The 27,488-nt window shown below is 42.3% G+C and overlaps 1 protein-coding gene across 1 annotated transcript in view; it reads right to left on the reverse strand.

Moving 5' to 3' along the window:
• LOC115105578 (nuclear receptor-interacting protein 1-like) overlaps nucleotides 1-4,856 on the reverse strand; it is a 66,115-nt gene extending 61,259 nt beyond the window's left edge. Inside the window, 1 exon segment of the mRNA XM_029627768.2 lies at nucleotides 4,619-4,856. The gene's annotated coding sequence lies outside the window, so the exon portion shown is untranslated.
• Between the last annotated feature and the right edge of the window lie 22,632 nt (nucleotides 4,857-27,488).

Below are 27,488 nucleotides of genomic sequence, written 5' to 3' on the forward strand. Positions count from 1 at the left end.
TCCACCCCCTCCTTTCCTCTCCTGTCTTCCTGTGCAATATATCAATCATTCATTAATCAACTCTGAAAACTCCTCTTTAGTTAATTACTTGGGAAATTTAATTTCAAACGAAAGCTTTTAAAAGAGAAAGATATAAAGTTACCGGGATCTCTCTGCCCCCTCCTTATCCAGGGGGCTAGGCTGGGGGCCGGGGGGACGTGTGCTGCTCTGCGCTACTTTACGTGGTGTCAGGAAGTCACATATGCCCATGTTTAAAGCAGAGGCAAGCCGGGCAGGCAGCGTTACGTAAAGCCTCCCCCTGCACAGGCTTACTGCACCAGACGCTGTGTCCTTGCCTGGGCTGCTTCAAGGTCCCAAAAGGACAGGCTGCTAAGAAGTTGGGAAGGACAGGGCCCCTGTGATAGGCTGGCTGGGAGGGAGCGCTGTGCTGGGACTGCGCCTGCCTGCCTGCCTGCGATGGCCTTGGACTTTGAATTCTTCGCCAGACAGACTCATGCATCAATCCCTCAGCTTACAAAGACAAGCCACTAACCTTCACAAGGCCAGGGACTCGTCAGCAATGAGTGGCATTTTCACTTAGCCTGGACAGCTTCTCTCTCCCCAAGCTCTGAAATCTGCTCTGCTCTCAGTCCCTGCACATAACCTGGTTAAAATAAGACAGTTGAGTAACACTCCCCTAAGGCAGCAAGAATCCTGTGGTGTTTCTGACATCCTAATCGGACTTTGTGACTTGTTGTGCTAACCTTTAACCTCCTAGCTGTGCTCTTCTGTGTTGCAGCAGGTAGCCTAGCGGTTAGAGTGCTGGACCAATAACTGAAAGGTCGCTGGTTTGAATACCCGAGCTGACAAGTTAAAAAATCTGTTGATGTGCTCTTGAGCAAAGCACTTAACCCTAATTTGCTCCAGAACAACTACAGTTACAACTAGTGTATACTATTGTATTCATGAGTGTCTGATCCTGTTTAATTTGCAGTGCACCCACACTCTACCTGGCCAGTAAAATTGGCCTGTTTGTGATAAAGTAAGAAGTGAAGAGACCTTCTCCCTGCTGCAGCAGCCACACACATAGGATAAGCTTTCTGCTTTCTGCTGTACCTCCAGAGCCTGAGGCCACCATCTCTACTTCAGGAGCAGGGAGAGAAAGTGAACTCTGCCCTACTCCTCTGTTGTGACCACACTAACCAACCCAAGGAGACAGTTAGGTCTACTCACATCACCCTGTAGGTTTGGGCTTTATATCCACATTTCAGCAGTAGTAAGGCAAAAGTATGTGTTTAATAGTACAACGTAGCACAGTTCTGCTCTCTCGTTGTCCCTGCTTTATTGATCGGCACAGTTAGGTTCCACAGCTGTTGTTTCTGAAATGGGGTGCAACGTTTTCGTGTGGGTGACATGCTTCATTTATCTGACCTGCATCTCTCCCTCTCTCTGTGGATCACTTTGGGAGTGATAAATAATGTACTGCAATCGCAATCAGTAACAATCAATGTGTGTGGATAATTGAGAGGCCCTGTCAGTGCTACAAGGCCAGGGTGCGGGGGGATGGGGGGGGGGGGGAGTGAGGTGGGGGGAGCGGGGCTGCCTCCTGCCTGCTCTAGCCTCCTTCCATCTTTCATCCCTCCATTTCATCATTCCACCCTGCCTGCCTGCCTTCAGGAGCCACAGCAATAAAGACGCATTTAGCTGCTCCTGCCGTGTCATCAAAATGAGTCCCATTGACTTTGGTTCTCTTCCTCCCTACCGCCCTCTCCCAGATTGGAAAAGACAGCCTAGGAGAGTTGGAGTGATGGTGTGAAAGCATGATCGACATGACAATGTATTTCAACTCCACTAATTCACCATCTAAGCCCACTGTTAGAGATCAGAGTGTATTTTACCCAAGCAACATGTCTAATGAGTAGCCACTGAATGACCACACTATAGTATTGTACAGTTAAGAGGTTAGTCATTGCAACACAATCAGCATTATGATTTAATCTACAACAACTTAAAGGCCTGATAGTAAATGCTTGACTCCGACCACACGTTCATAAGGCCTACACCATCTACTGTATGCTGCCCTGTACCATCACTCATTCATATATCCTTATGTACATATTCTTTATCCCCTTACACTGTGTATAAGACAGTAGTTTTGGAATTGTTAGTTAGATTACTTGTTGGTTATTACTGCATTGTCGGAACTAGAAGCACAAGCATTTCGCTACACTCGCACTAACATCTGCTAACCATGTGTATGTGACAAATAAAATTTGATTTGATTTACACAGACCTATCATGGACACACTATGACACCTGTCATACCCAGTAGTTTACAGTATGCAGATAGTTGACAAATGACCTTACACTGTCCTGAGACATAAGACTGAGTGTAATCCAAACACAGCTAGCTCGTTTCAGTGGCTCAGCACACAACACAAGCACACACACAGGAATGGATGTATGCACACACGCATATGCACACACACTCTAACAGTATAGGCCTATAAACACCTTCCCCTACAATTGCATATTTCTTTGACCATTAATATACAGGGTATATACAGGTAGATGAATGTATTGTCCTGAGAAGACAGACCCTTGTTCTGTCAGACCAGGGTCCAGAGTCCAGTATTGTGACCGTTCAGCAGACCTAACATAATTAGCATATTTGTCATTTACATATCTTCTGATTCTGTGGTGGGATACTGCACATCAATCATCACCAATGGCTCCTTAGACAACCCATAGCAACAACAAAACAAGTTGTGTAAAGTACAGTACACTAGCTCAGTAAAGGAGGAAGATGGCTGACATGTTGAAGACAGATGATTCAAGAGAAAGGCTATGTTAAATGTGGAGGTTTTAGTTATCTATGAGTACAGTACAGAGCACTATACGCAGTTACCCTTGAACATCCTGTACAAGATCAGGTCAAATAATTAAGCAGCTTAAACACTTCACAAAAGGAGGACTAAAAGCCAGAACCCCAGACAGACAGAGTATTTCAACTTTTTAAAAGTCAGACAAGTTCACTTGAACAAAGCTCAGGCCTATGTTTGACTAATCCACCCAAGTTTGCTGTAAATGTACATTTAGTACACATATGAATGTGCTGATGTGTTCCAAATCATGATAAGTAAACAGCTTTGTTGTTGGAGGGAAGTTTAGCCAGGGTGGCTAAGGCTAAGCACACCTGAACTAACAGTGTGTTCCTGCCCTCTCGCTCCCCTGTGACTCCCCCCGGCCAACCTTCAGCCCCTGACCTTTTGTCTCTCCACTGATCCCATGGTCAAAAGAAACAAGATGACATCTTGTGATGATTACTCCAAACCAGTCACTGTTCCAAACCCTGGAATAGTTCAAATCCAGTCTACCTGTCAATTGTCATTAGCCTACTACTTAGATTGTGAATTAAACCATAGCAAAATAAAGATGATCTAACATGTAGATAACAACTCCATCAATAATAATAAAAGAATGAAGCAGTAGTAATACGATGACACCAGTACCTGCTGTGTAGAAATCCACAAGGCTAATGTGTCTAAACAGTCTGGTTTATGAACTGAATATCAAATAATCCTCTAAAAATAAAGTGAGTACATTTTGCTATTGTCCATTATTCCAGGCTGTGTACCAATGCTGAATTAACATTTGAGGCATGCAATGCCAAACATTTGTGTCACTTTCGACAAGGAATAAGGAAGCACAACATATTCATTGAGAATCATCAGCAAGAGTGAATCCAGTTTAAATATGAAGCATTATAATGCATTTAAAATGCTAGACTCCACCACACAAAACTCTGAAATTATGACTAATTTGGATACAATGGAGCACATTACGAAAGAGCCAGGCTGATGCTGACAGTCATACAGTCATAATATCAATAGCCTACTGGGCCAATTTACTAATGTTCATAGAAATACTTTTCATTATCTGTATCAGTAGGTAATGGCTATACACCTGGTTACTTAGTAGGCTACTAGTCCTATGCAGCATTTTAATGCAGGTTAAACTGAACAGATATCTGTGGCCTATCATTTTGTATAATTTTTATACGTAAACTAGACTACAGCGAGGACAGTGCAACAATTGTAACACCGTAACAACAAACACTGTAACAACAATTTCACATTGTAACAACACTGTAACGACAATGTAAGAATGTGACAAAAATACGGAATAACAAAGTAGCCAGCACGAACAAGCTAAATGATTCATGTTTGTGGCATTAGATTTTGGCGACAAAAACATTGGCTCTTGCTATGGCAAATATTAAATATAAAATGTCTACGTGCGGGGATTCGTTTTTTTTGGAGGGGTCGGGGGGGGTTGAGAAGGAAATCAACTCAAACTGGCTGTAATGTATCGTTGATGCCATTTAACAAAATGGAAACGACACTACCACCACAGCACTGGCTGATTTATTCCGATTTCTTTACGCAGCGTCCACACCGCTATAACCAGTATGCGCCCATAGACTCGGGCTCGGGAGATAAACATCATTCAATCCATGAAAACATCGTGTAAACATGTTAAATCCATGACACACACCCCGTTTGTGTGCTTGCGGATTTTACAGACTCATAATAATTTCACAGCCTATTCTGTACATTTAGCTCGGCACGTAGCCTACCTGCTTGGGTTTGTCTACACCGCTGGCTGGCAGTGGACCCCACTCAACCGAAAAGCCGCATCATTATTCGACAGGAGGAAATCCATCCGATAGTCTCAGTAAAAAGGTCGCATTTCTCTAACGCGCATTAATGATGAAAAATGAATATCAAACGGTATATTTGTTTCAAAACGATTTGGATCGAAGTAATCAGGCTCTGCGACCTGTAGTCGAGTCTGACGAATTGTTTATTCTCGGAATCCCCTTGCTCCCGAGAACTCAGCAGAGGCGACACTCCTACTCTCTGCCGCTGACACCACCCTTAAAGGAGCAGTGGCTTTAGCAACCTATACCTGCTCCTCTCCAAATGTACTGTATCATTAGACTTCATTATAAACTACTTATAAATACAATACAACTCAAATGTTGCATAATTATAATATTTTTTATATTAGTTCATACTTTTGTATTTAAATTTTATTTAACTAGGCTAGTCAGTTATTAACAAATTAATTACAATGACGGCCAAACCCTAACCTGGACAACGCTGGGGCAATTGTGCCCGCCCTATGGGACTCCCAATCACGGCAGATTGTGATACAGCCTGGAATTGAACCAGGGTCTGTAGTGACGCTGAGATGCTGAGCCACTCGGGAGCCCTAGTATACACATGGCTAATTTCAAATAATATAAATTAATTAACTTTCTATAAACTGGGTTTACTTACAAACCCTGAAGGACAGAAAGGATATACAGTGCATTCGGAAAGTATTCAGACACCTTGACTTTTTCCACAGTTTGTTACGTTACAGCCTTATTCTAAAAAGGATTAAATCGTTTTTTCCCCTCATCAATCTACACTCAATACTCCACAATGACAACGCAAAAACAGGTTTTCTTGGGTATGACGCTACAAGCTTCACACACCTGTATGGGGAGTTTCTCCCATTCTTCTCTACAGATTCTCTCAAGCTCTGTCAGGATGGTTGGGGAGTGTCACTGCACAGCTATTTTCAGGTGTCTCCAGAGATGTTCGATCGGGTTTAAGTCCGGGCTCTGGCTGGGCCACTCAAGAACATTCAGAGACTTCTCCTGAAGCCACTTCTGCGTTGTCTTGGCTGTGTGCTTAGGGTCGTTGTCCTGTTGGAAGGTGAACCTTCGCCCCCAGTCTGAGATTCTGAGCGCTCTGGAGCAGGTTTTCATCAAGGATCTCTTTGTACGTTTTTCCGTTCATCTTTCCCTCGATCCTGGCTCGTCTCCCAGTCCCTGCTGCTGAAAATCATCCCCACACCACCACCATGCTTCACCTTCGGGATGTTGCTAGGTTTTCTCCAGATGTGATACTTTGCATTCAGGCCGAAGAGTTCAATCTTGGTTTCATCAGACCAGAAAATCTTGTTTCTCATGGTCTGAGAGTCCTTTAGGTGCCTTTTGGCAAACTCCAAGTGGGCTGTCATGTGCTTTTTACTGAGGAGTGGCTTCAGTCTGACCACTCTACCATAAAGGCCCGATTGGTGGAGTGCTGTAGAGATGGTTGTCCTTCTGGAAGGTTCTCCCATCTCCACAGAGGATCTCTGGAGCCCTGTCAGAGTGACCATCGGGTTCTTGGTCACCTCCCAGACCAAGGCCCTTCTCAGCCAATTGCTCAGTTTTGACGAGCAGCCAGATGTAGGAAGAGTCTTAGTGGTTCCAAACTTCTTCCATTTAAGAATAATGGTGGCCACTGTGTTCTTGGGGACCTTTAATGCTGCAGACATTTTTTGGAACACAATTCCGAGACAAGACAAGTCCTCGTGGCTTGGTTTTTTCTCTGACATGCACTAGCTCTGGGACCTTATATGGACAGGTGTGTGCCTTTTCCAAATGATGTCCAATCAATTGAATTTACCACAGATGGACTACAATCAAGTTGTAGAAACATCTCAAGGATGATCAATTTCGAGTCTCAAAGCAAAGGGTCTGAATAGTTATGTAAATAAGGTATTTCTGTTTTTAATTTTTAATTAGTTAGCAAAATATTCTACAAATATGTTTGTCATTATGGGGGTATTGTGTGTAGATTGATGAGGGGGGGAAATTATTTGAGCCATTTTATAATGATTTTTTTTACTTTCATTTAACTAGGCAAATCAGTTAAGAACAAATTCTTATTTACAATGACGGCCTACACCGGCCAAACCCAGACGACGCTGGGCCAATTGTGCTCCACCCTATGGGACTCCCAATCATGTGATACAGCCTGGATTTGAACCAAGGTGTCTGTAGTGACGTCTCTAGCTCTGAGATGCAGTGCCTTAGACCGCTGTAACATAACAAAATGTAATCAGGTGTCTGAATACTTTCCAAATGTACTGTATATGCAATTTAGCAGACCCTTTTATCCAAAGCGACTTACAGTCATGTGTGCATTCATTTTACGTATGGGGGGTCACAGGAATCAAACCCACTACCCTACATTACGAGCACCATGCTCTGCCAACTGAGCTACAAAGAACCACATTATAGGATGACATCAAGTGAAATTGAATGGAAATATTCCAATCAAAAAATAAAATAATTTGCACAAGCGATTTATTATGGTACTTTGTGAATTTCTACTATTACTTGGCCTTAGTTCCTTTTTTCTGTGGCATGTCGTGACAATCTCTGTGGTATCTACTGTGATGGCCCGCAGACAGTCTTCTATCTCATCTAGCCTTGAACAAAATGTCTCAGAGAACCTGGGGAACATCTCCGTATTCTGTCATGAATAAAAACACAACAACATAACCTACTTCTCTTATGCACAGCCCTTCTTCCAGAGAAAATATTTTATTTTTATTTTCAGACGGGGGGTGTTGAGGGTGGGCAGGTGTGATGGGCAGTGCAGTTTTCTCCCTCCTCACTGATCTTTTATTATCTTTATCATTCCATGTTATTGGCTTTTTTTAAACAGGACACACACATACACTACCGGTAACCAAAAAAGTGTTAAACAAATCAAAATGTATTTTATATTTTATATTTATACTTGGCATTCTCTCAACCAGTTTCACCTGGGATGCTTTTCCAACAGTCTTAAAGGAGTTCCCACAATGTAGAAAATAGTAAAACATTTAGAAAAACCCTGGAATGAGTAGGTGTTCTAAAAATGTTGACCAGTAGTGTACATACTGTACAGACATACATACATACATACATACATACACACGAGCACGCACACATGTGCATGTGCAAACACACACACACACACACACACACACACACACACACACACACACACACACACACACACACACACACACACACACACACACACACACACACACACACACAGACAAAGCTTCAGCATTTAGGTAACCAATAGATACTATGCCTCATAACCAAATGTAACCTCACCATAATGGTTATACAGCAATTAAATTAAATGTCAGTTTTATATACAGAACTGACATTCAACTTGTCACTGAGGTAAATTGTATAGCACTTTACAAGGTCATTGTTCACGACAAGTCTTACCTTTAGTTTGCATTTTACAGTGTAACTGAGGTTAATGTAGGCCTCATAGATTAAAGTTCAGTCCAAACTGGCACTCATATCAACCTTGTATTCACTCAGTTGATGGCTAGCACTGTCTGACTAGATACTACACTTGAAACAGGCGTAACTTTGATATCCTTATGTGAATGAAGATGTATGCAAATTAATTGTCTAACTAAATGTGCACAATACATCTGGAATCTTCTTCCTGACCACTGAGAGGGCAGACTTTAGGTTAGGGGCAGCAAACTGCCTCAGCAATTTAAACAGTATCTCGTAACCTCTGTCTGAACTTAAGTGACCTTTCATCTTTGAACTTTGACCTCAAATGCCACATGAATGGAGACATAATATCCTCCCTTTCATTCCTTCCCCCACCAGAACTCCCCTGACCTCTGCCCCAAAGCTTTTCACAGAAATGTGGTTCAAAGAACCACCAACTTTGACCCAAGGGGCAGGACAGCCTGCGGCTGTTTTTGTGGCCAATTAAGAAGTCTGCTGGTAAACAGAGTAATACTGGAAAAGAATCACACACAAAACAAAGTCTCTGGTAATAGACATGATGCTTTGTATGATACATTCTACTGTGGAAGTGGTGAGGGTGATGTCGATCAGGGCAGTCATAAGGATAACCGTGACGTTAGTGGGAGTGTGTCAAACATCAAAAGACAGAAAAAAGGAGAAAGTATGGGATGTTTAAGGGGGCTGATTAACAAGGCATTTAAGAGCCATTTGTAAATGCACTCTGATGTTTTACAGGACACACTAGTTACAATCGTGTTAACACCCAACACACTGGCTTGCTCTGTCATGCAGTACACTCAAAAGTGTTAGGTTTAGATTTTGTATCATGGGACATTACCAAAATAATTGTGATACCAAATAAAGCAATACAAGAATCCTGAATAGCTGATGTGATACAAAACAATAATAGATTAATATAAAAAATACAATAAAAATAAAAGGTGGAAATCACAACTAATTAAAACTTAAAGAAAGCATTATATTATAAGAAAACCCCATAAGAAGCCAAACTATCAGTGTTAAAATGACAAATTGTTTCATAAAGGTAACTAGCACGGTTGTTTTCCATGTCTAAATGTGGAATTTCTCATCATTATAACATTTTAGTAATTTAGCAGATGCTCTTATCCAGAGCGATTTACAGGAGCAATTTCGGTTAAGTGCCTTGCTCAAAGGAACATTGACAGATTCTTCACCTACTGGTCCAACGCTCTTAAATGCTAGGCTACCTAAATTCCTCCATTAAATACTTGAAAATAGCCATTCAACTGTGATTAACCTTCCACTTGAGCAAGGGATCAGTGAGCGGTTACTGGGGCAGATTAGCATCCGAATCTCTGGATGAGATACACAGGAGATTTGATTTTTTTATCATCCAGGAATTAAATCAAATCAAATCAAATCAAATATATTTATATAGCCCTTCGTACATCAGCTGATATCTCAAAGTGCTGTACAGAAACCCAGCCTAAAACCCCAAACAGCAAGCAATGCAGGTGTAGAAGCACCGTGGCTAGGAAAAACTCCCTAGAAAGGCCAAAACCTAGGAAGAAACCACTGGGGTGGCCAGTCCTCTTCTGGCTGTGCTGGGTGGAGATTATAACAGAACATGGCCAAGATATTCAAATGTTCATAAATGACCAGCATGGTCAAATAATAATAATCACAGGCAGACAAGTTGAAGCTGGAGCAGCAGCACGGCCAGGTGGACTGGGGACAGCAAGGAGTCATCATGCCAGGTAGTCCTGAGGCATTGTCCTCGTGCTCAGGTCCTCCGAGAGAGAGAAAGAAAGAGAGAATTAGAGAGAGCATACTTAGATTCAGACAGGACACCGGATAAGACAGGAGAAGTACTCCAGATATAACAAACTGACCCTAGCCCGCGACACATAAACTACTGCAGCATAAATACTGGAGGCTGAGACAGGAGGGGTCAGGAGACACTGTGGCCCCATCCGATGATACCCCCGGACAGGAAGGATATAACCCCACCCATTTTGCCAAAGCACAGCCCCCACACCACTAGAGGGATAACTTCAACCACTAACTTACCATCCTGAGACAAGGCCGAGTATAGCCCACAAAGATCTCCGCCACGGCACAACCCAAGGGGGGGCGCCATCCCAGACAGGAAGATCACATCAGTGACTCAACCCACTCGAGTGACGCACCCCTCCTAGGGACGGCATGAAAGAGCACCAGTAAGCCAGTGACTCAGGGTTAGAGGCAGAGAATCCCAGTGGAAAGAGGGGAACCGGGCCAGGCAGAGACAGCAAGGGCGGTTCGTTGCTCCAGAGCCTTTCCGTTCACCTTCACACTCCTGGGCCAGACTACACTCAGACTACACTCAAAAATTGAGCTCTATAGGAGAAAGCCCTGCCTCCAGCTGTTTGCTTAGAAATTCTAGGGACAATTAGGAGGCCTGCGTCTTGTGACCGTAGCGTACGTTTAGGTATGTACGGCAGGACCAAATCAGAGAGATAGGTAGGAGCAAGCCCATGTAATGCTTTGTAGGTTAGCAGTAAAACCTTGAAATCAGCCCTTGCCTTGACAGGAAGCCAGTGTAGGGAGGCTAGCACAGGAGTAATATGATCAATTTTTTGGTTCTAGTCAGGATTTATTTAGTGCTTTATCAAGTAGCCGGAAAGTAGAGCATTGCAGTAATCTAATCTAGAAGTAACAAAAGCATGGATTAATTTCTCTGCATCATTTTTGGACAGAAAGTTTCTGATTTTTGCAATGTTACGGTAGATGGAAAAAAGCTGTCCTTGAAACAGCCTTGATATGTTCGTCAAAAGAGAGATCAGGGTCCAGAGTAACGCCAATGTCCTTCCCAGTTTTATTTGAGACGACTGTACAACCATTAAGATTAATTGTCAGATTCAACAGAAGATCTCTTTGTTTCTTGGGACCTAGAACAAACATCTCTGTTTTGTCTGAGTTTAAAAGTAGAAAGTTTGCAGCCATCCACTTACTTATGTCTGAAACACAGGCTTCTAGCGAGGGCAATTTTGGGGCTTCACCATGTTTCATTGAAATGTACAGCTGTGTGTCATCTTCATAGCAGTGAAAGTTAACATTATGTTTTCGAATGACATCTCCAAGAGGTAAAATATATAGTGAAAACAATAGTGGTCTTAAAACGGAACCTTGAGGAACACCGACATTTACAGTTGATTTGTCAGAGGACAAACCATTCACAGAGACAAACTGATATCTTTCCGACAGATAAGATCTAAACCAGACCAGAACTTGTCCGTGTAGACCAATTTGTGTTTTCAATCTCTCCAAAAGAATGTGGTGATCGATGGTATCAAAAGCAGCACTACGGTCTAGGAGCACGAGGACAGAAGCAAAGCCTCGGTCTGATGCCATTAAAAGGTCATTTACCACCTTCACAAGTGCAGTCTCAGTGCTATGATGGGGTCTAAAACCAGACTGAAGCATTTCGTATACATTGTTTGTCTTCAGGAAGGCAATAGCCTTTTCTAAATTTTGTGATATAGGCCAAAATAACCCAACCTCCCCCCTAAAAAAAAGCTTTTGTGCAATTACATTCCATCTTAACATTTCAATGAAGAAATAAAGAGACATGGAAATTATGTGAATCCAAATGCAAATGTTGCACACGGAGATGTGTAAAACGTACTCCTCAGCCTTAAGTGTCCATGTTTGCACCGCTCAATAGCTAGCTTTTAAATGCCACGACTGGTAGAGAGGCTTGAGGGAGGACGGTCATGTGTGCCTGTGAAGCAGAGGTCCCAGACTCGAGCCAGGTATGTGCCAAATCGGGAGAAAGTGGTACTCGCCAAGCAAGCAGCGTGACCACCTTTACACAAAAGGTATGTGGTGCTCCACGGCTGGTCTCCTGAACCCAGTATTGCAAACAGAGGAGAGTTGAAATTCAGATGCCTGATTGTCTCCAAAGGAGAGAGCCAGAGTGCCAGCAGACATTATCCTCACACCTTTAACCTCTACTCCCTAATTTCAGCCAGAACGTCTCCTACGGTTTGGAGTGGAGGGAGGGGCAGGCAGGTGCAAACTGGGATAGGAGAAAGACTCTTGAAAGTCGCAATACACTGTAACCTTTGGACTCAAATTAGTAAAGAATGATAGTGACATCCCATGTATAGAAATAGAATGGATAGAGCTGTACTTTGACCTTTAAACTTGAGGTGTGGAAATAGAATATATTGAGGTTCTGTTTTGATCAAATTTACAATCTTAATCGACTAGAACATTATGGAGACACTATTGAAAATAGTCTGGATTTCAACCTTACTGACTGTAGACTGATTGACTGTATCAATTTCAAACGTTTTCAATATTTTCCCAATTTGAAAAGTTCAAACAACATAATTTGTTTGGCTTCCATCAAATACTGACCTTACAAGTTGTGTACTGTCTACTCATCCAATTTCTACGGTTCTAGGTCTCACAAGGAGAGGATTACTCGTTAACAAGTTAAACTGACTTTATTGGTGCACCAAACAAAGGACAGGAAAAATAGTAAATACACACAGATGATATAACACTGTGACTAGCAGAGATTCTTCACAACCATCTAACATTTTCTAGAAGTTCTGAATATTTGACTTCTCCCTCCTTGAAGGAAATCTTTTTTAATAAATACCCTGACTGGCATCTATGGTAGAATGGATTAATTAACAATGAGTCCAACATAATTGAGGATCTATGTAAAGTATATAGGGGCAAATAAAAAAATACGGAAGTCCATCAACTGCTGCTACTGTCCTTATGGTGTTAGTGTTAAATAATGGAATATAAGCACTCATGCAAACATGCTGGATTTACCAATTTGCACAAATTAATCCTAGTTGATGGACAGCTATTTGACACTTGTGTCACCTCTTTTATCTTTCTCTGGTAAGGAAAAGGGGAGGATGTGAGGACATTAGATATTTCTCCTCTAGTTGACTGCATATCTGAAAGGGAAAAAATACTATCTATGCTAGACTTATTATCTAAGATGGTGGGGAGCAACACAAAGGTCAGCCTTGACTTTGCATCATGACCATAACCTCATTCTTTTCCCACAAGAATCCCTATCAGTTGTTCCTGGAATGGATAATAACACAGGTCTTGGAATCCAAGCTTGCTATGGTGGCAGGTCAAGTACATCAAAATAACTTTGGAACATAGAAGCATGTGTGATTTTTTTAAATGATCAAATCTGTTTTCAAATATATTTTTAACACATTGATGTGGAGTTATTTACCACAGCTTTATACTTAGAAATATGACATGTCTCGCTACATTCTAAGTTCATGGTATGTCAAGGCTCACGGCTCCATTCTCTGTGTGATGGGTGTTTTTGCATGTTGTATTTCTTCTGAGGGTTACTGATCTCTATGAAGGGATCTGCACTCCACATGCCTCTCTGTGAGGGATATTATGATGTTTGGGACTGGTCTCATTTCTCATTGTACACCTCTTCCCCTGTGGTATTGGCATGGAAAGGAAAGGCAACACAAAGCACTCTAGTTTATGTAAAACACCAAGGCCATCTAGCATGAAACCATTTTCTTTCTGTACCTGAAATAAAGACTTGCTTGTGAAGAAAATGTGATTGATATTCTTGTCTGATGCACATACATGAGCAGTGAAAAATCAACATAAACAACCACCAATAGAAAAGCTGCTAATCAACAGACTAAATTGTTAAACACATACTGTATAAACCCTATTGATTTCTTGTTGAATATTAAGTATAGTGTAAAAGTTAATTCAGTGTACTCATTGACGTTTTCCTTTGCCTCGGAGAAGCAGAGTGTTCTGTCATAATTTGAAACTGCTGATAGCAGAGGGAATGTTCACATCTCCCAATGCTTTTCTACACATCACATCCAGTGCTTAACCCATATCTACTGCTTTCACAAATCAAGAGGAATTTTAGAGCTGTTTCTGGATCACTGTCAAAATGAGAAAAACAGGTCACTGCCTAACCATGTGAGTGTGGGACTGAGTGTAGGAGCATGCATTGTGTGTGTGTGAGTGTGCATGAACGCGTGTGTGTGTGTGTGAGAAGTGAGGAGTGACTCCAGCTGGCCTAGACCAGCCTGCATTTTGGGTGAGTTGCGCTGCCTGTCTGTCCCCCTGTACGTGCAGTGGCCCCTGCATCTTGTTGACCTACTTGGTGCTATTTGACTAATCCCTGGCAGTTCTGCGGGTGGTCTGGGAGGAGCTCTGCTCCGGTTTCCCCTACATTTGAATATCAGATGGCAAAGGCGGGGCCTCACAACATCTCTGAACTGCCAAGGGATTTGACTGGAATGCTTGCCAACACAACACGCAATGTTTTTTCAGTGCCCCCTTGCTGTCTCTCTCTCTCTTCCTTCCATCTCTCTCTCTCGCTCTCTTTCTCCTTTGTTAGCCTTGAATGGCAGCCATCTTATTAGCTGAGTTGGGTCTGATACTGACACCCCAGTTTATTACGGGAACCACAGAACTAAAACCAAGGCATATTTCCTGTTGTGTTTTTCCCTCCCTTTTACCTGGCCTTGTTTACCAAAGATCACACGGCCCTCTCTCTCTCCTCCTGTGTGTGTGTGTGTGTGTGTGTGCGTGCGTGTATGCAAGTAGGCCACTGTGCGAGCGGTAAGTACATATTACAGTACATGGACCTGGTTACGTAGCACCAGCATCTACCTAACCCCCTAACACAGATAACACAGCTATAAATGCTACCCTATCAGTTTACACATATAATGGGAGTTTTCTTAGTGATACATAGTAACATGCTGTCTTGTGTGTGAGGTTTTATTACTTATATTTGGGTGATCTAATTACTCTTTCACCTTGTGCTTTATGGCCCTTACCGGAGTCCATTTGCAAGTATAATGAGCTATAGATATACCATTAATGTATACACTGCCAAATCAAGTCAAGTGGATGAAGCCATCTGTCTTCAAGTCAAGTGGATGAAAAATCTTTGAATTTGCTTAAAAATGATGTTTTATTGAACTACTAGAATTGCCAACATGTCTGTACTTCAACCTATTTTTCAACAACATGTTGTCATTTTTTAAATGTTAGAATTGACTGTAAGAGTGAATTGATTGGACATATCTTGCTAATGCTCCAGGTGGGCACATAACACACAGAAAGAGCAAATACAGTGCAAATAACTATTTTTTTTATTTTTTTTTTTTTTATTTAACCAGGTAGGCTAGTTGAGAACAAGGGTAAGTTTGGCGGCGTGAGTGAAGGAGGCTTTGTTGGGGAATAGAAAGCCGACTCTAGATTTGATTTTGGATTGGAGATGTTTGATATGAGTCTGGAAGGAGAGTTTACAGTCTAGACAGACACCTAGGTACTTATAGATGTCCAAATATTCTAGGTCGAAACCATCCAGGGTGGTGATGCTAGTCGGGCGTGCGAGTGCAGGCAGCGAACGGTTGAAAAGCATGCATTTGGTTTTACTAACGTTTAAGAGCAGTTGGAGGCCACGGAAGGAGTGTTGTATGGCATTGAAGCTTGTTTGGAGGTTAGATAGCACAATGTCCAAGGAAGAGCCAGAAGTATACAGAATGGTGTCGTCTGTGTAGAGGTGGATCAGGGAATCGCCCGCAGCAAGAGCAACATCATTGATATATACAGAGAAAAGAGTCGGCCCGAGAATTGAACCCTGTGGCACCCCCATAGAGACTGCCAGAGGACCGGACAACATGCCCTCCGATTTGACACACTAAACTCTGTCTGCAAAGTAGTTGATGAACCAGGCAAGGCAGTCATTAGAAAAACCGAGGCTACTGAGTCTGCCGATAAGAATATGGTGATTGACAGAGTCGAAAGCCTTGGCCAGGTCGATGAAGACGGCTGCACAGTACTGTCTTTTATCGATGGCGGTTATGATATCATTTAGTACCTTGAGCGTGGCTGAGGTGCACCCGTGACCGGCTCGGAAACCAGATTGCACAGCGGAGAAGGTACGGTGGGATTTGAGATGGTCAGTGATCTGTTTGTTGACTTGGCTTTCGAAGACCTTTGATTCATTCAGAGAGATGTTTTTGGTTTTACCTTCTCCTTGGTTTGACTGAGGCCTTTAATGAGAGGAAGGGGTGAGGGAGGGGAGGGGGTTGAGCACAGGGGAGTCAAATGTCAGGGACAGAGGCACCTCACCCTTCCTTCCCTCCCTCCTGCTGCTGCCTGAATGGGACAAACACACAGACACAGTAGAGCGAGCACCCAAAGACAACACTGTTGGCTCCCCAGCCCTGGCTGACTAGCTGGGGCCACATCCCTCCTCCATCCACCCACCTACCCATCCACTTCTCCACCCATCTCCAATCTACCAGTTCAAACGGGGATGTTAACATTCTATTCAGGGCTGTAGCCACATATGAGGACACTGAATTCCGGACCTCGTAATTTTTGGTGACATTTTTTTTTTTACTATTGAGAGTAGAATACACAAGGTGCAATTTCGAAACTTGGCTATGCATCAGCAGTTTTCCTCTTGTTATATGTCATTCAATGACAGTCACCCAATTAGCCCATGTCAGTACAACAAATTTAGATTGGTGATTGGTAAATTAGTCTAGTTAGTCTAGCCAGCTAGCTAAACTTGTGGTAATCATGGGCAAATGACCGATCAGGTACGCAGGGCAGGTGCCCATGTGCCCTGACCTCCAGGAGGCCCCATAGATTTTGTTAGTCCCTCTGACTAAGATATCATATCCACATGACATAAGTCATGGCAAAATGTGTAGAATTTCAGGAAATTAGCAGTAAAACTGCAACAAAAAGTTCTGTAAAGCAAACATATTTGTTTAACTTTTGTTAATAAAATACTTCTCAGAAGAGGTGCATGCGCATACCAATAGGACGCATGGGGAGTGAGTAGCTCTGTTTTTTGCTGACAAAACTGTGGTAAAATGTAGAAATCAGACAACATAGTTTAAATTAAGCCTCTAAAATCGATAAATCAACATATCCCCAAACAACTGGGAGAGTGTGAACAAATCAGTTGGTAAAGCGGGTGTAGAGACACGAATCCAACAAGCCATGGCTTCCCCCAGAGGAAAAGACAAGGAGTAACTTGGAGATGCAAATGTGAACAATAGCGAAAACATAGCTAAAATGATCTCAATGCACACCAAAACAAACAAACTGCTACAATCTGTTAATACAAAAGCAGATTCACTCAAAAGAAAATAAAGGCTATCACGTTAGACACCCACAAAGGCATGCGCTTGAACAAACAAGATAACAAAATGTGCCTTTTGGAAACAAAGTTGCAAACTTTAGAAGATTAATTGGACCAGCAAGAAAACAGAAGGAGACAAAGCAACATGAGAATATTGTCCTTGCCGGAAGATGAGAAAAAGGACACCTTTCCAGCCACGTGGTCAAACTGATATCAGAGGAACTTGATGAGGATATATCACCAGATGATCTGGAACGATGCCATAGGATTGACGTGAAACAGAAGAATGCTAAATACCCACGCATGGTAATCTTTAAACTGTGGAACTATCAGACCAAAATAAACATTCTGAGGGCACAGGGGGGAAAGAAGATCAAAATCCACGGCCAGTCCATTAGATTCCTCCAGGACCTCTGCTAAGCTGAGAGAGAGACGCAAGGAATACATTCCGATCAGACAGTCGCTGGAGGAAAAGAGGATCAAGTCTCAGCTCCGCTTTCCGGCTGTGCTGCGGTATGGAAGAAAACGCAAAGGATGGAGTTCATAACAGCCAATGAAGCCCTAATCAAGCTACAAGAAACCTTCCCAGTTGAAGGAGGAGAGCCCCATGTTGTGAGAATAGGACAAAGTAGGAAGAAACGATGAGTTCACTAGGCTACGTACATTGATGCCTAAGACCAGCTTATCATAAATTAAGACAATATCCTTTCCCCCTCCCCCAATACAATCTATACTCTACTTTCCCCAAATAACTGTTCTTCTCTATGAAGTAACAATAGAAGTAGCTGATGCCAATAGGCTACATGGACAGGGTAAAATATAGCATGTATGTCAATAACTGTTCAATGGATGTGTGCGTGTGCGTGTGGGAGTGTAGGTGTGTGTGTTTGTGTATATGAATGGGAGTGTGAAGGAAGAGTGAGGGATGGTGAATATGAATATGTGTAGGAGGGTGGGAGGGAGAGAAGGGGTGTGTGAATGCATATGTTGGGTGGGAAGGAATGAGAATGGATGGATGGAGTAAGTGGAGTAAGTCGATGGATGGATGGGTGGATGGGTGAGTGTGTCTGAGAGATAGGGATGGTGGGAAAAGATGGGAGGTTGGCACAAGCATGGCTTGGTTGGTTAATGATGGTGAAGGATTTGGGGCAGCAAGTAGTGTGCCTAGTGGTTAGAGCATTGGGCCAGTAACCGAAAGGTTGCTGGATCAAATCACGAAGGTAAAATCTGTCATTCTGCCCCTGAACAAGGCAGTTAAACCACTGTTCCCCGGTAGGCCATCATTGTAAATAAGAATTTGTTCTTAACTGACTTGCCTAGTTAAATTAAGGTTACATTTTTTTTAAAGGATGTGAGGTAGGGACAAGCTTGGGTGGGCAAGGACGGGAGATTGGGACAAGCTTGGCTTAACACTCTACTCAGCAAACTGGATGCAGTCTATCACAGTGCCATCCGTTTTGTCACCAAAGCCCCATACACCACCCACCACTGCGACCTATATGCTCTTGTCGGCTCCAGGTCATCTATAAGTCTTTGCTAGGTAAAGCTCTGCCTTATCTCAGCTCACTGGTCACGATATCAACACCCACCCGTGGCACGCGCTCCAGCAGGTATATCTCACTGGTCATCCCCAAAGCCAACACCACATTTGGCCGCCTTTCCTTCCAGTTCTCTGCTGCCAATGACTGGAACAAACTGCAAAAAATACTGAAGCTGGAGACTCATATCTCCCTCACAAGCCCATAAAAATTCAGTACAATATCTGAACATAAGCAGGAATATGATATTTTATTTTTGGAGAGTGTAAGGTTCTGTATTTATTTTCTTAGTCAACCTTGTGTTCTGTTTGGTTGGGTTCTTGAAAGTAGCTCTGTTTCTTTGTGTTCGTGAATGTAGCCCTGTCATTCATTTTTTGTTCATTGATTTCACCTGTTAGTTACTCACATGGTCTCATCAGCTCCTTATTTAGTTCAGTTCATTCTGTTCGTGCCTTTGTGAGGCATTGTTCATTTTTGACTCTACTTAACCTTTTACTAGCTTGTTTATGAGAACCAGTTATAGCCTTCAGTCCTAGTTTTGATTCACCTACCTGTTTGCCTACATGTGTATAACCTTTGCCTGCCTGTTACCACGATTCCTGCCTCCTGCGAAGCCGAAATAAACACCTGCTGTGCTCTACGAGTGAATCTACACCTTTTTCTCCCTGAGTATTCAATACAGAGAGCCAACAACTACAGGTTAAACTCAAATAAAGAATACTACTTAATGACAAATAAACCTCGTAAACATCTCTCAGCCCTCACAAAACAAGTACATGCCAAATCAGTTATATTTTTAAAGATAAAGATACCAATGTGTTAATTAGAAACAACAATGTGATGAATTACCATTTTAAAAGCTTATATGAAAATCAATATAAATTAAAATTAGACAACAGTCAGACTGATCCTACGGCCTTCTTAGACTCAACAACCCTGAAGCAATTATCAGCAGACAAAAAATAATCACTAAAAACAGAGATCCCCCAGAAATAAATATTAGACACTGGAATGGATGGCTTTCCCATATTTAACATTTTGTAGCAGCTCTATTTACACAAATGACAACACATGTCACTCAATTCAGTGCTTCCTAGTCCCACCAGACTCCTAGTCCCACCAGTGCTTCCTAGTCCCACCAGACTCCTAGTCCCACCAGTGCTTCCTAGTCCCACCAGACTCCTAGTCCCACCAGTGCTTCCTAGTCCCACCAGACTCCTAGTCCCACCAGACTCCTAGTCCCACCAGTGCTTCCTAGTCCCACCAGACTCCTAGTCCCACCAGACTCCTAGTCCCACCAGTGCTTCCTAGTCCCACCAAGTCTTACCAGACTCCTAGTCCCACCAGACTCCTAGTCCCACCAGACTCCTAGTCCCACCAGACTCCTAGTCCCACCAGTGCTTCCTAGTCCCACCAAGTCTTACCAGACTCCTAGTCCCACCAAGTCTTACCAGACTCCTAGTCCCACCAGACTCCTAGTCCCACCAGACTCCTAGTCCCACCAAGTCTTACCAGACTCCTAGTCCCACCAAGTCTAGTCCCACCAGACTCCTAGTCCCACCAAGTCTTACCAGACTCCTAGTCCCACCAAGTCTTACCAGACTCCTAGTCCCACCAAGTCTTACCAGACTCCTAGTCCCACCAAGTCTTACCAGACTCCTAGTCCCACCAAGTCTAGTCCCACCAGACTCCTAGTCCCACCAAGTCTTACCAGACTCCTAGTCCCACCAAGTCCCACCAGACTCCTAGTCCCACCAGACTCCTAGTCCCACCAAGTCTTACCAGACTCCTAGTCCCACCAGACTCCTAGTCCCACCAAGTCTTACCAGACTCCTAGTCCCACCAAGTCTTACCAGACTCCTAGTCCCACCAAGTCTTACCAGACTCCTAGTCCCACCAAGTCTTACCAGACTCCTAGTCCCACCAGACTCCTAGTCCCACCAAGTCTTACCAGACTCCTAGTCCCACCAAGTCTAGTCCCACCAAGTCTTACCAGACTCCCACCAAGTCTTACCAGACTCCTAGTCCCACCAGACTCCTAGTCCCACCAGTGCTTCCTAGTCCCACCAAGTCTTACCAGACTCCTAGTCCCACCAGTGCTTCCTAGTCCCACCAAGTCTTACCAGACTCCTAGTCCCACCAGACTCCTAGTCCCACCAGTCCCACCAAGTCTACCAGACTCCTAGTCCCACCAGTCTAGTCCCACCAAGTCTTACCAGACTCCAGACCAAGTCTTACCAGACTCCTAGTCCCACCAGACTCCTAGTCCCACCAGTGCTTCCTAGTCCCACCAAGTCTTACCAGACTCCTAGTCCCACCAGACTCCTAGTCCCACCAGACTCCTAGTCCCACCAGTGCTTCCTAGTCCCACCAAGTCTTACCAGACTCCTAGTCCCACCAAGTCTTCCCACCAGACTCCTAGTCCCACCAGTGCTTCCTAACCAAGTCTTACCAGACTCCTAGTCCCACCAGACTCCTAGTCCCACCAGACTCCTAGTCCCACCAGTGCTTCCTAGTCCCACCAAGTCTTACCAGACTTGATACATATCAATCAAACAGGGTTTAATAAAAAATAAACACTTACAAACAAATACAAGGACATGTTTCAATTTAATACAATATGCTAAAAAACAAGATATAATTTTATCAATAATGGTTGTTGATGCCGAAAAGGCATTTGACCATCTTGAATAGCCTTTCAACATTCCAGCAGAAATAATAAATGTAATAAAATATATTATATAAATGTCCTAAAGCAAAAATATACACAAATAATAACATTATCTGATGGAATTGCTTTAGAAATGGGCACAAGACAGGGATGTCCCTTCTTCCCTCTCCTGTTTGCACTGGCAATTGAACCGCTTGCAGAAAGAATTAGGCAGGAACCAAACGTAACACGTATCAGCGTTGGTAAACATGAATATAAACTACATTCATATGCTGACAATCTCCTGATATCCTTGACCAGTATTGAAAACTCAATACCCTGTTTTTTATTTTCAGAATACTCTAAAATCTCAGGATATAAAACAAAATAATGGCAATAGGAGAAAAAAACAATAACTCATGATCTACAGCAAACCTTTAAGTGGGCCACAAAAAATATAAAATACTTAGGATGCTTAATAAGTGACAACAAACAACAAATGTATAATAATAACTTTATTCCATTACTCAACAATATGAAAAGCAGATCTAATTAAATGGAACAATCACTCCATTAATCTTACATGTAGAATAAACCTCAGAATTGCATGGCTCCCAAAGTTTTTATATTAATTCCTGGTAATACCAATTATCCCACGAAGACATTCTTTTAAAAAGGTATACTCGGTCATAAGACTTTTTTAAAAATGGTATGGGCAAATAAAACACATAGAATAAAATTTAATATTTTACATCTTCCTAAGTCAGAGTGGTTTTAACCTTCAAGACTTGGAATTGTATCAACTTGCCACCCAGGGCTTTTACTTGCGACTTATAATTAAATGCACTAAAGAGGAATAATGGGTACATATTTAAGATGCGCATGCTCATCCCTAGAATCTTTTCATGTGTCTATTTTCAAAGGATAAAGCTAAGAAAATGAACAACTTCATAGTTAAGAACACAATAACAATATGGAAGAAAATAAAATGTATTCTACTAGAACCAATATCTTTCCCGAAAAACACAACCCTGTAGAACAATCCTTGGATAGCTTTTCAGAATTCACTGATAAATTCGCCCACATGGAGAACTAAAGGCTCAGAAACCATAAATTACTTTGTAATAGGAAATATATCTATTTCCATGAGAGAATTAAAAAACAATTTTGGACTGACCAATGTAGATATTTTCAAATACATGCAACATAAAAGTTTCATATCATGAAATCAGAGCAATCTTGAAGGAATCCTATTTCAGTCAGAAAAGGATATTCATATAATAAGTAAGATATACAAAACCTTTCAGAGAGCCTATCCAACTGACAATCTCTTAGAAAAAACAAACTACTGGAACCAAGTGTCACGCCCTGGCCATAGAGAGTCTTTTAGTCTCTATTTTGGTTAGGCCAGGGTGTGACTAGGGTGGGCATTCTAGTTTCTTTATTTCTACGTTTTCTATTTCTTAGTTTTTTTTTGCCGAGTGTGGTTCCCAATCAGAGGCAGCTGTTTATCGTTGTCTCTGATTGGGGATCACATATAAGTTGTCATTCTCCTTTTGGTGTTTGTGGGATCTTGTTTTTTGTTAGCTCTGTGAAGCCTGCAGAACATGACGTTCGTTATTCTTATTATTCTTTTTGCTTGGTGTTCTGAGTAATTAAAGAATCATGAACACTTACCACGCTGCACCTTGGTCTCCTTCTGACGACAAACATTACACCAAGGCTTAAAAATAACTGATATTGGCACAAGATGGAGGGAATGTTGGAACATAATTAATAATAATAATTTTACAATTAACAAAAATGTATGTTTAATCTAGTATATACTAATTTAGTCTCATGACATAAGAGACAAAATTCACAAATTCTACGGCACAATGGCAAAGTTGTTCTTAAGTGTAAAACTAAGAGTGACTCAATAATCCATGCCTTCTAGGAATGTAATAAAGTCCAAAAGTTATGGGCGGAGTTATAAAGTTGGCTGACAGAAGCAGCAGCTATAAGTGCACAAGGCGAGACCCAAATGCAGACACAGGAGGCAGATGGTTGAGCTCCAATATTTATTATATCAAGATGGGTAGGCAAAAGGCAGGTCGGGACAGGCGAGAGTTCATAAATCAGGTCCGAGTCCAAACAGTGCCAGGGGATAGGCAGGCTCGAGGTCAGAACAGGCAGAGTGGTCAGGCTGGAGGATTCAGCGTCAGGGTAGGCAAAGGTCAAAACCAGGAGGGCTAGGAAAAAACTGAAAATGGGAAAAATAGGAGATAGGAGAACTGCTGGTTGACTTGTCAAAACAAGACGAACTGGCACAGAGAGACAAAAAACACAGGGTTAAATACATCGGGGACTAATGGGGAAAACAGGAGACACCTGGAGGTGGGTGGAGACAATCACAAAGACAGGTGAAACAGATCAGGGCGTGACAGTAGCGGTGTGTGGATAAAATCTCTGGAGAATCACTGGGGAAGCCAAGCCAGAAAAAAAGCCATATTACAACATATGTGTTATTATAATTGCGTTGTGTGCCTGCTGGTTCATATGCCTTGTGACCGTGATATATATGTCTAAGGCCGAGACAATAAGAAGACACAGTGGCAGAATAAATTCAATCACACCTTTGTTTCATCATAAAACCAACCTCTGTCCGGTGAAGTCCACAAAGCATATTGCATGTAACAAACAGTTACGTGACCTACAGCATGGTCAAGAAAGTTAATGTTTCCGACATTTTCAGACTACTAAACAACTACTGAATTAGAACCGCAGAGTGTTACTACTGCAAGTCGCAAAGAAAACAGGAGCTGCCTCCACTATTCTATGGGGGTGCCACAGGGTTCAATTCTCGGGATGACTCTCTTCTCTGTATACATCAATGATGTCAAATCATATCAAATTTTATTTGTCACATACACATGGTTAGCAGATGTTAATGCGAGTGTAGCGAAATGCTTGTGCTTCTAGTTCCGACAATGCAGTAATAACCAACAAGTAATCTAGCTAACAATTCCAAAACTACTACCTTATAGACACAAGTGTAAGGGGATAAAGAATATGTACATAAAGATATATGAATGAGTGATGGTACAGAGCAGCATAGGCAAGATACAGTAGATGGTATTGAGTACAGTATATACATATGAGATGAGTATGTAAACAAAGTGGCATAGTTAAAGTGGCTAGTGATACTGTACATGTATTACATAAAGATGCAGTAGATGATATAGAGTACAGTATATACGTATACATATGAGATGAATAATGCAGGGTATGTAAACATTATATCAGGTAGCATTGTTTAAAGTGGCTAGTGATATATTTTAAATCATTTCGCGCTTGCTGCTGGTGATTCTCAGATCCACCTCTACGCAGACAACACCATTCTGTATACTTCTAGCCACTGTGTTAACTAACCTCCATACAAGCTTCAATGCCATACAACTCTCCTTCCGTGGCCTCCAACTAATCTTAAATGCAAGTAAAACTAAATGCATGCTATTCAATCGATCACTGCCCGCACCTGCCCGCCCATCCAGCATCACTACTCTGGATGACTCTGACTTAGAATATGCGGACAACTACAAATACCTAGGTGTCTGGTTAGACTGTAAACTCTCCCTCCAGATGCACATTAAGCATCTCCAATCCAAAATTAAATCGAGAACCGGCTTCCTATTCCGCAACAAAGCATCCTTCACTCATGCTGCCAAACATACCCTCATAAAACTGACCATCCTACCGATCCTCGACTTCGTCATCTATAAAATAGGCTACAACACTACTCAACAAATTGGATGCAGTCTATCACAGTGCCATCCGTTTTGTCACCAAAGCCCCATATACTACCCACCACTGCGACCTGTACGCTCTCGTTGGTTGGCCCTCGCTTCATACTCGTTGCCAAACCCACTGGCTACAGGTTATCTACTAGTCTCTGCTAGGTAAAGCCCCATCTTATCTCAGCTCACTGGTCACCATAGCAACACCCACTCGTAGCATGCGCTCCAACAGGTCAATCTCACTGGTCACCCCCAAAGCCAATTCCTCCTTTGGTCGCCTTTCCTTCCAATTCTCTGCTGCCAATGACTGGAACAAACTGCAAAAATGACTGAAGCTGAAGACTCCTATCTCCCTCACTAGCTTTAACACCAGCTGTCAGAGCAGCTATTTATCTTGCTCCTTTGCACCCCAGTATCTCTACTTGCACATTCATCTTCTGCACATCTACCATTCCAGTGTTTAATTGCTATATTGTAAGTACTTCGCCACCATGGCCTATTTATTGCCTTAACTCCCTTATCTTACCTCATTTGTACTCACTGTATATAGATTATTTTGTTTTCTTTTTTTCTACTGTATTATTGACACAGACTTGAAAGCCAAACGCAGTTTTTGGTAAGTATGACTCATTCCACGACTTCTGATCGAAGAACATCAAAGGTAAGGGAATATTTATGTGGTTCCTAGGGGAACGTGGTAGCGTGAACAAGTTAAGAACAAGACTCCCAATCACAGCCAGATGTGATACAGCCTGGGTTTGAACCAGAGACTGTAGTGACACCACTTGTACTGAGATGCAGTGACTTAGACTGCTGAACCACTCTGGAGCTACCCGATGGGTTGGACTTTACTCGTCAATCATCTTGAAGAAACGTATACTTAAAAACTGGAAATCAATCCTGCATCGTTAACACAATGCAAAGGTCAAATACTTTATTATCTAAATGTTGAAAGTGCGTGGGTGACAGAGTGTAACAAAATGGTGCAGTTTGAAGCCATGTGGCAGAGAGTGTTATGGGCGCTGGAGATGAGTGTGTGAGGAGGTGGGTCTGGGCTGGGGTGATGTATTGGAGGTTTGTGTGTGTCTGTGTGTTGTTGTTTTGTATGTGTATGTTTTGTATTGTTAAAAAAGATAAATATCCTAGTGCTGAGTTAACGTGAGTGAATGTGTAGCGGCTAATTGTATAGTTTATTGGCTATGTGTACAGTATGTAGATCGACTGAGGTAAATTAAGCTATATCAAACAATAATGGCTGGGGTAATTTTTGCTTGTTTTTGCTATTCTCCAAATATAATTTTTGAGTTTTTAATGTATTGGATATTTACAAAGAAGATACTGGATTAAAAATACCGGAGTTTGTGCGCAGGTACATCCGACTAGCACTAGCTAGTCCAAAATAATATTGCGATATGTAACTGTATCGGTTCTTCCCCCCCATCACTACTATTGACCCTGCTCAGTCATTATCAGATCAGCATGGGACACACATATTGGGTTCAAATAGCTAACTGTGCTCCGGGAGAGATTTGGCCCTACTGTAAAATAATAATACGTGCCCATACTGTAAGGACTGTACGGACTGTAGGACGGATATCATGCTAATCTCTCTCTGTAGGGTTTTAATTCAGGGCTGAGAGAAAAAGCACAGAGAGTGAGAAACAGCAACCTAGAGAGAGAAAAAGAGAGAAACAGAGACAGGGAGAGCGACAGAGAAACAGAAAACAGAGTGACAGAGCGAGAGAGGGAGAGTGAGCCTAAAGCCCAGTAGTACAAATAGCGAATCCTCCAGCAGCACCATCGTTAGGCCCTGAGGGAATGCTAGTGCTTAGCAGCAGCCTCCCTGATCATCATCACTAAATGTGTTGACAGAAATGTAGTGTCTCCTGCTAGCTAGCCATGATGGTACTTTTTTAAAAACTCATTGTATTATTATACAAACACCTCAAGTCAGATGTGTAACAATAATGTAATAATGTTAAAAAAAGAAACCCTGAAAATATTATTATACCCATTAGAATTGAGAAAGTGGTGTGTGGGACTCAACTGAAAATCATGGCAAGTGCCATGTACTGCACTATAATGCTCATGTAGTTGCACAGCCTCATTCTAATGTTTATAGATACAATGCATATTACCAAGGCTCTTATTGTTTGAAAACAGTAGGAGACAGGCTTAGTTTCAGTGAGTGTGGGTGAGTTTATACAGTGTTTGT

The sequence above is a fragment of the Oncorhynchus nerka genome, linkage group LG22 (assembly GCF_034236695.1).
Source record: "Oncorhynchus nerka isolate Pitt River linkage group LG22, Oner_Uvic_2.0, whole genome shotgun sequence".
NCBI lineage: Eukaryota > Metazoa > Chordata > Actinopteri > Salmoniformes > Salmonidae > Oncorhynchus > Oncorhynchus nerka.